The sequence below is a fragment of the Gallus gallus genome, chromosome 26 (genome assembly GCF_016699485.2).
Source record: "Gallus gallus isolate bGalGal1 chromosome 26, bGalGal1.mat.broiler.GRCg7b, whole genome shotgun sequence".
NCBI classification, from domain to species: Eukaryota; Metazoa; Chordata; class Aves; order Galliformes; family Phasianidae; genus Gallus; species Gallus gallus.
In genome coordinates this window covers 280,105-289,060 of record NC_052557.1, presented here as the reverse complement: position 1 = coordinate 289,060, position 8,956 = coordinate 280,105, and positions in this window count along the sequence as shown.

The window sequence follows — 8,956 nt, the reverse complement described above, 5'->3', positions numbered from 1 at the left end:
AAACAAAAAGGGCCACGAGGCTGAGCGGCTGCAGTGCTGCGGAGGGAGCGGGTGATGCTCTGGGGGCTGCGTGCTGTGCCCCCCCCGCCACACCCCAGGCTATAAATAGTGCAGGAAAGCAGTTGCGGTGCTGCCACGAGGCTTTGGCAGCCCCAAAAAGCCATTGGGGGGACGGGGGGGGCAGCATGCAGGGCTGCGACTGCACTCCCATCCCCATTTTCCCGGCGTGGATTGATCCCCTCGGCGGGCAGCGGCTGCAGGACACGGCGGAGGTGCATTTTGCTGAGTGGCTGCTTTTAAAAATAACTCTGCCTTTGTCAGCAGGTCAGGGCTGCTCCAGATTGAAGGATCGCAGCCGCCCATCCCTCCCCTGCTCCCCTCTTTAGGATGCTCTGGGGGATGCTGGACCGCCGCATCCTGCGCTGGGAATGCTCCCACCTCCCTCATGCATCACCATCCCCAGGCACTGAGTGGGGGATGCGTGGGTCCATGTCCCCCAAACCCCACCTGGGAGCTGCCCCCCCTGCCCGTGGGGTTGGGGAGGAATGGGGGCACACAGGCACAGAGCTGCCAGCGTCCGCTAAGCTGAGTCACGCGGTGATTACGCCCTAAATGTGAGCGCGTTCGTGCAGGGATGAGAGATGCTCACATGAGGCAGCACGGGGAGCTCCGCGCTCCCCCCCCTCCAACAGCTGAAGGCTGTGCCCCATCCACTGCTGCAGCAGAAAAGGAGCAGATTCAGCCAGGTTTGGTTGGGAATAGGGAAAATGCACCAACACTGGGACCGCAGTGGAGTGATGGATGAGGAGGGGATAAACCTGACAGGCAGAGAGTGGGGGCTCTGGGGGACACCAGGAGGAATGGGCAGCTGGCACGGGGGCTCAGGGCAGGGGAGCAGCTCAGTGGGTTTGTCCTCCCTGCTGTGTGCGTGGGGTTGTGCTGTACCCAAAGGGCTCAAAGGGAAACGGGAAAGGAGTGAATGGTAGTGCTGCACAGCCCACGGGGATGCAGGGCAGACCCTGACACACAAAGGATCTCGGTCCCCATTGGTGACTCTTTGGGGCACATTTAAGAACAAACACTGAAAGAGGCTCTGAGCCACAGGGAACGGCCTTGCGTGCCCTAACAGCAGAGCAGTGGCAGCTCAGTGTCCCTGTGCACACATCTCCATGCCAGAGCACCTGGCTATAGGAATGGCTCAGCACCGCCCGGCGCTGAGTCCCACAGGGTGGGGACATGAGGCCAGTGCTGATGGCCCCATCCCGATAAGCCCATCCTGAGCTGCAGCAGCTGCAGATAACAGCTCTGTGCCTGCACCACACTGATACCCCAGTGCTGACCTCTCCCTTGGGGCTCAGCCCCACCACCTCCACGTCTCACCCCAAATTTCCCCTGGAGGAGCAGGATGCGTTGCACTGACCAGCAGGGACATTGTCACATTGTGCCTTCCCCCCTCTGTTCCTTTTAGGTTTGAGTGAGAATCCACTTTGCCTCAAACCCCGCATTCTGGGGGAAAAATCATTATTTTATGAAGCTGAGATCTCCAAACCGGGATGAAATCCACCCGGAAGCCCTGCGAGAGCCGTCGGCACTGCGGGTCGGGGGAGAAGCAGCTGCTTTGGGGATTATTAATGAGCAGCAAATGATGGGAAAGGCGAGGATCAATCGGAACAAAGGAGTTCAATGGCAAAAAGAAACGTTTGCAGAGTAATGGGAGTCCATTTCTCCTGCCGACTGTCGGAAGCGCATCCTGTTAAACATCCATCAATTATCCCAGCTTGAAAATGCATTAAAGTAATGAGGAGTTATCCATCAGATACACTTAAAGGCAGTGCCCCCCTCTGCCCACCACCCTGCAAAGAGCCTCTCCAAGGAGGGGAACGGCCGGTTGGCAGTGAGGAACAGCATTCCCCAACCTCCTTCAGTACTCACGTTTCCCCTATACCTGCCCCATGCCTCAGTTTCCCCATTCAGTGCTGCCCACATTGCAAGGGTGGCACAGGGGTGGGAAGGGGCTCTGCTGCAGAGGGGCTGGAGTGGGGAGCTGAGATAAATGCTGGGCCAAATGTACCCAGCAATGAAAAGCATCGAGCTGGCAGCATTGTTTGGGATTGCTCTCAGTGGGAAGGGGAACTCCGATCCTCCCACACCCCATTGGGCCAGGATGAGCCTATTCCCTCTGGACAGGTTGGCCAAGAGACTGGAGTACTGCTGACTTCAGGGTGCTGACTGACATTAGGCTGAGGGCAGCGGCCCCAGGGCTGCAGAGTGGGATCAGCCCCCCGTAATTAGAAGGCTTTCCCCATTTGGCACAGGGCTTGGGGCAGTCTGGGACCTTCCCTCCATATCTGCAAGCAATGCTGCTCGTTGTGTCTCCAGTTGGGGTGGGCCAGAAGTCCTGGGAACAGCACGGTGACCACAGCGCTTCCCTATGGAACAGGGGAACGTCCTGCTCCCTCCTGAGCTCCTCTTCCCTGGGGCAGATCTCTCATTTTCCCAAACCTCTCTGGTTTTGGCTCGCTGATAACAGCCTGCAGCTGCTCAGGGCAGCGGGTGCTGCAGGTGGCGATGGTCGGTCACTGCCATTAGGTGTCACAAGAGCATCAGGTCTTTGCTCCTCCTGCAAAGAGGAGCGGTGGATGGGAGAAGAGGGGTGAGGTGGCAGAGGTGGCACCTCGGAGAGCCCCAGGAGGGGGAGAAGCGCTGGGAGGCGATCTCGCAGCGTCACCATCATCCCCTCCCTTGTCACCCAATGGTTGCACATCTCCCCCCGCCCCACGGCCGGGCTGCCCCTGTGAAACTGTGCTCCCGATGCTCCCCAGGGAGGGATGCTCTGGAGTTTCCCATGGAGGGTTCCCCCTCTCGTGGTGTTCCTGCCCTGTGCCCACCCTGTGCCCACCCCGCACAGTCCCAGCCCCGGGGGGCAGCTGCAGAGCTCAGATAGCCTTCCAGGAATTTCGATTGTTCACCCAAACGCTGTTTTTCCAACTTTCATTTAACACTGAGCTGAAACAAAGCACTGTCCAGGGCTCGGCGCCTCGATAAGGCTCCGCTGGGAAAAAACCTTTCTCCCCAAGGCCAGGCACAAAGCTGCAGCAAGCTGATAAAGCCGAGAGCACCGGGAGCATCCCTGCCCCTTCCATGCCTCCAAATGGAGGTGGCCATGTGGGAGAGCCATAGGGCAGCCTCGGGTGGCCTCCAGCCTCGTGTCACCTCTGTCAGATGCCACAGGGACGGCCACCCCTCAGCCTGGTGTGTGCTTCTCTGAAGGATGGGTTCCTGAAAGCATTGTGTCCCTGCAGCCCTAACAAACGCACGCTCTGGAGCGCTGTGCTTGGCTGGGAGCACAGCACACAGCATAGCAGGGATGCTTTCCCCACAGCTGGCAGCGCTGGGGTGTCCTTGAATGGGGAGGGCAATGTGGGCAGTTAGTGGGAAATACACCTCCTCCCCAGGGCCTGAAGGGTTCCTCTTTGGCCGCTTCTGCAGAATCACAAAGAGGAAGCCCCCCCCAGAACATCCCCGTGTCCCAGTGCTGGGCGATGCTGTGTGTGAGGGTTGGGGCGCCGCTGCTTCTGCCCTGCACTGTTTTTGGGCACACACTCTGCTCAGAGCTGCCCTCACCGTGAACGTTTCCCCTTCACTTTCCAATTTGAGCCCTTCAAATTCACCCCCTCATTCTGCCCTTTTGCTTGAAAAAATCTCTGTTTTTTATTCCCTAAAAGAATCCCATCCCCTAGCTGCCAGCCCCACACTGCCATTTCTCCCCTGCATCCCTCCCCTCCATCCACCCCATCTCATTCCCACTCATGTCATGAGCGGGTCAGATCCGTGCACTGCAGCGGGCTCAGCACACAGGAATGCTGTGAGTTTGCAAAGTGGTTTCAGCGAGACGTTATCTAACGAGGGAGGAGGAGGAGGGCGGATTAAGCCAAACCCACAGCAGCGGCTTTCAATTAAAGTGGGCAACTTGACGTCTTTTCCTTCTGACACAGCCAACAAATGCCCCGAGCAGCTGCTGGGCTCTCCCTGACCCATCAGTCCCCCCCATGTCCCATCAGTGAATGGAGTACGTTAGGAAATGGGTGCACCAGGAGCTGGGAGCAGTAGGAAATGGGTGCTTTAGGAAATGGGTGAATGGATGCATTAGGAAATGGATGCAGCCCTACATGTGCCAGGGAACTCCCGGTGTCAGCTGCTGGCTGGTGAAATGGCAGAGCCAAGAGGTCTGTGGGGCCAGGACCCTACATCCCGCCCCCATGCATCCCTGACCTCAAGCATCCGAAATCCTTTTGGCTGTGACATGGGTATCCCTCTGAGCCGCGTCTATGGTGGATGCATTGCTCCAACCAGAGGCATGCAGGGCTGCAATGCTGCACAGCACCCACGGTGCCATGGCACTGCCTGCACCCCAGATACAGGCGTAGGGCCAGGGAGGTGATGGAGGAGCCCGTGGGACAGCCCCAGTGACGTCCCAGCACCGCTGCTGACGTTCAATAGAGGGAAAAGCCGTCCCTAGTGCAAATAATTGGCCGAGCTGTGCAAACCTGGCTTGGCGGGTGTCTCAGGGCAGAGATCTGGGCCCCATCTGGCTGCTGTTTACCTGTCTGCCGGAATCTACCCTGCAAACTTCCTTCTGGCTCAGCCCCGATAAGGCTCCTGGTGCTGGCCTGGGGATGCTCCATCACCATCACCACCTCCCTGCAAGCAGCAGGCACCCTGCAGACCACGTGCTACCCCACACCTCGTAAAGGTCCTGCAACGGCTTTCCTCTGACAATAAGATGGATAAAAAAGGGAAACTGAGGCACGGAGTGGGTGCCGCGGGCTGCGGGAGGAGCGGGGCCCTGTGTTGTGAAAGCAGCCGGTTATCGGCGTGCCGGCGTCACACTCGGCTTCCAGGAAAGGAAGGAAGTGTGGGGTCACCCGGCCCCCGCTGCCGCCCTTTTCCAGCAAACAGCCCCCGCCTGCTGATAATGGGGCCGTGCTGCTGCTGCTGCGCAGGAATTCGGGGCCGCTGGCCGCACACACTGCCCGAAATGCGAGATTGTCCCATTTCCTCTCCTCTAAAGAGCCACCATGGCGCTGGGAAGGCAGTAGCCTGGGTTGCATGTGGGGTGTGAGGCGGCACCGAGCGGTGCTCCGCTTCCACCCTCGTTGCCTCATGCTGGTGGAAACTGGGAGTCGCCGGGTGTGCTCCTGCTCTGCAGCAGGGGAGCTGACTGCCTGCACCCAGCACTGCTGCGCTGCCCTGGGAGCGAGCAGGGAGCAGGGCTTGCTCCACCCCGATACTGAGAATAATTGCATGATTATGCGATTTGGAAGCAAAGCGCAGATTAATCTCTGATCTCGTTAGACCGTGTTTCACCATCTGCTTTGTGCCTGCAGGAGAATCCTTTGCCGTGTGGCAGAGCCAGGGCCAGGCAAGGGGAATCCCCGGGTGCTGCAGGAGGAGCAGAGCGCATTCGGATGTGGGTGCTTTAGGAAATGGGTGCACCGGGGGCTGAGGGCATTTGGAAGTGGGTGCAGCAGGACTTGGGCGCATCAGGTAGAAGTGGGTGCACAAGGAGCAGGGTGTGTTAGGAAATGAATGCACCACGACATGGGTGCATTAGGAATTGGGTGCATCACATCTTGGCTGCATTAGGAAATGGGCGCACCAAGAACTGGGTGGAGCACATTAGGAAATGGGAGCATCCGTCCCTGGGTACACTCGGAGAAGCAGCCCAGGCACCAGCTGTCACCCACAGCCGATTCCTGGAAGCCAGGCAGGATCCGGCTCCGTGCAGGGCAGAGCTGCGCTGGGACTCCTCCTTTGGCCAACAAGGGCGGGCGGCAGCACAGGAGAGCCACAGACACCCCGGGGTTGCGCCAGGCCCAGCCCTCGTGCCGGGGCTGCTCCCAACCTCTGCTGCCAACCTGGTGGCCAAGGGGATGAGTTTCCATTGGGATTTCCAACTCCCAGAGCTGTGCAAAGACACGAAGCCCAAAGCCGCCCATGGAGCATCCTTCCACCGCTGTCCTTCCCAGCGCCGCTCCATCCACCCCACGTGGCAGCGCAGCCCCCCCGGCCGCAGCCGCAGACAAAACCCTCTCACTCCCGCGCTGCTCAGATGCGTGGCCGCCAAAACCCGCGAAAAGATGAAAGGGATCCCCTGGCTGACCCCATCACCCCGCGCTGTGCACTGCTGCCCTGCACACGGAGCAGCATTTTTCCCATGCTCGGAGGGTCAGACCCCCCCTGCACTCCCGGACAGAGCAATGCCAGGAATGTACCTGGGAAGGGTGGCGGGGAAGTGGGAGATGGGCAAACATTTGCCTATCGTCTTTTAAAAGGCACTTCACTCATGCAAGAGCTCTGCAGAAGGGACCAGAGCTTCAGGGACACGCCAAGCCTTGACTGGGGCTGTGGTTTGTGTCCTTTCTCCTGTGGGATGCCATATGGGTGCCAGCCCATGGTGCCGGTTGCTGGAATGGATCCTGACTCTCCAGGCGCAGCCCAGGGTCCCACAGAGCCCCGGCCTGGCTGTCAGGACCAGAGGCAGAGGATAACAGGGAAAAAGCCAGGAGAAATTCACTTCCTTCCCCTCTCCTCCACCTTGACCTTGCATCACCCGAAATAATAACAAAGGGGAAATGCAATGAAAGTGAATGGAGACAGGACCCAGGGCATAGCTCAGGGTGCTGTGGGATGGCACCGGGAGCTGTGGGGCTGCTGCTGTGCCCCATACAACTCGGACCCTACACCCGGTGCCGCCCCATCCCATACAGGGACCTTCCCCACCAGCGGGGACACTCGGCCTCAGCACCGCAGCAGCGCGTGGGCCTGTGCCCCCACGAGCCCCCCTTTCCCCTCTGCTCTGCAAGAGGGTTTTGCCTGTAAACAGCAATCCCCGGGAAACACTTCTAATCCGTCGCCTCTTGGCTATTATTCCTCCCCGCTAACCTTAAAGCCTCCCCCTTTCTCTTCGAGGCACCCCCAGAGCAGAGGAAATTCCTCAGCCCTGACGTGATGTGAAACACGAGCGGCTCAGCCCCAACCTCGCCAGGGCCATTTCCCAACCCAGGTTTCCCTATAGCATCCCCCCCGACCCCCCTCCCCAGCCACCCCTTTAGACATTGTAACCCGAGAGGCTGGAAATGCAGCGCCTTTCATCTTCCATTTCCCACATCCTGAGAGTCTGGGGAGAAGGAGCCCACCCAGATGAAGGAATCCCAACTATGCGGCTCTCTCAACCTCCCGGTCCCCCCCGCCGCCCCCCGTGCGGCTCCATTCACGGAGCAGATTAGCCATGCTGCCGGCTCCACGCGCACCTCCGCGCCCAAAAAAGCCCGCGCTGAAAGCCAACAAAAAGAATCAAGTCGAAAAATAGATGATACAGAAAGAACCCATTCCCAGCTCCGCTCCTCTGCCCCATGCGCTGTAGGGCTGACGCGCCCGGCACTGGGAAGCGGTGCCCAGAAGCACAGGAGCGGTGCTGCTTGGGGTGATGCCAGCCCACAGTGAGACATGTGTGTCCCAGCCAGGCCTGGGGACCCTCCGGATGGGGAGAAGGGTCCAACCCAACCATTCTATGGTCCTATTCTTTTTGTGTTCATCCAGTGCTGGGATCCCTCGGACCACGCCAGTCCCAGGCAGCCAACAGTCCCACATGCCCCGTGCGTGGCCGCATCCTGCAGCGCAGCGCGTGGTGCACTGTGTACACTGCATCCCCAGCACCGCTGGCTGAGAGCAGGGCACGCTTCTGCTGCTCTTGGGGTGACCTCACGTGGGTGAAAGCGAACTGGGGGTGTCTCCTCCAAGGGCTGCACATCTGTTTGCTCCCTGCACAGCCCAGCACATTCCCCTCTCTCACCCCGGTATCGCCCTGGCCCTCCCCATCGTCACCTATTTGCTAATTGTGCCAGCAGGGAAGGGCGGGAGGCAGAGGAGGAAACAAAAAGTAAACTGAGAAAGCAAGACTGCAGCTCCAAGGGCCCAGCACAGCAATCAAGCGATAAAGCAGTAATTAAGCCTGATTATCATGCAAGACAGCCCTGGTTAGACTGGAATGCCACTGAAGAGCCCAAAAGCTGCCAGGATTGTTTGCAGCGCAGAGGGCTGATCTTTTGATATCTACTGGGAGCTGCTCTCCTGCAGGCTGCCCCCAGCACTACGTACACCCCCAGTTCTGCTTCACCCCTTTGGGTTTTCCTCCTTGCAGTCCTGCACAACCCCCCCACGAAAGCATTGGCTGTCCCAAATCTTGGGTTTCACCCGGGGGTAGAAAGAGCCATCCTGGGCCACTGAGGCCTGCAAAGGGCCATCCAAGCAGTGGGGGCCCCATCCCTGGAGGTGCCCAAAGCCACGGATGGAGCAGCTCGATCCGGTGGGGGGCACTCAGCCCATGGCAGGGTTAAGGCTGGGGGCCGTAAGGTCCCTTCCAACTCAACCATTCTATGGGTGTACGACCCACACGTCCACGCAAGCACAAAGCATGCAAGAGGATGAGGGCTGCTCTGCTGTGCCCTCATTCCTGACAGCTTTCATTGAGCGGAAGCGGGTTGGGGAAAGAGGCGATTCCTGCAGGATGAGCTTTGATTCACGTCAGCCTGAATGCCTGACACATCCCAATTGCACCGGCCAGGCTGGCGTGAGGGAAAGGTGAGTATATAGGTCAGGCCCTGGGGTAGCAGGTAGCTCCCAGCATGGGTTGGGGTCATTTGGGATACAGTTGGGTGGGTTATTCCGGGAACAGAGGGATGCAGTTGGGAAATAGGGCAGCATGCTGTCCACCTCTCTGCTCCATGCGGGGAAATGCCTTCCCATCACCTCCAGGACAGAGCTGCCAGCCCTCCGCACCCGCAGGAAGAGCTGCCACTGACTCAGGCCCTGAGAACTCAGTGCTTGGGCACAGCGATGAGCTGGCCCCAAATCATCCAGGTTGCAAGAAGCTGCTCCCCTTGATGCTAAGGAG